The sequence below is a fragment of the Haplochromis burtoni genome, unplaced genomic scaffold (genome assembly GCF_018398535.1).
Source record: "Haplochromis burtoni strain Fernald_Lab_line unplaced genomic scaffold, NCSU_Asbu1 Contig_1746, whole genome shotgun sequence".
Taxonomy (NCBI): Eukaryota; Metazoa; Chordata; class Actinopteri; order Cichliformes; family Cichlidae; genus Haplochromis; species Haplochromis burtoni.
In genome coordinates, this window is record NW_024584107.1 from 22750 (window position 1) to 23716 (window position 967).

Consider the following 967-nt stretch of genomic DNA (forward strand, 5'->3'; position numbering starts at 1 on the left):
GCCACTTTCTCATTACTTTCATATATTGTTTTAGTAAGTATCCACAACATACAACTTTCATTTATATAATTTTTCAAGGGATCTTATATCTGTTTTCACTCTTGTATGCTTTTCATACAAGTTTCACACAAGACGGATACAAACTTTATAAGATTTATATATATCTTTTCCATATGGGTATTAAAACATGTTTGAAGGCAATGTGGTTCACAAGTGTACCTGGTACTACCTCAGGCCAGAGCTCAATAATCAGCTTGTTGTTTTATCATTTGATACAGTCCCGATTAAAAATGTAAGAACACTTCAAAACCCCATATTTTGCATGGTTGGATCTAACAAGGTTAGATCAAGTAGCGCTTCAACATGCAACAAGAAGAAATGGGAGTGAGACAAAACATTTTTTTCAGCATGCAACTTATTGAAAATAACGCTTAAACTGAAACAGGCCGTTTTACAGCTGGTCAAAAGTCTAGGACTACATGCCTTTAAAAGGCCAAATCTGTGCAAAAATGTGGATTGATTGTCATTTTCTGTCAGGTAGTTACACTGTCATGACATTTTGATGTCAAAAGGCAAAAAAACTTTTTGAATGTGGTTGACTTGTTGAACTGCATTTGTAGGGTCTCTTGCAGCGCACCATCACTGCTGAGGTGCGACGCAGTAAGACAGTCATTTTGAATTTCTTAAATGATCCTGAGGATTTTGGAACAAAAAAGTTAAGTGGAAAACTGCAAAACAATTTCACCAGCACTGAGCCGGAAGATCCAATTGGCTGTCTGTCAAGACACTGAACCATCCTTGACCCAAATTAAGGCCGTTACTGGGGCTGACTGCAGCCCCATAACCATCTTCAAAAACCAAAAAAGTCTTCAAAGGCCTCGTCTCCTTGAATGCCACAGAACTGACCATTTGGACCTTGTAAGAGAGCACCAAATATGGAACAATGAAGGGTGGAAGAAAGTTTTAT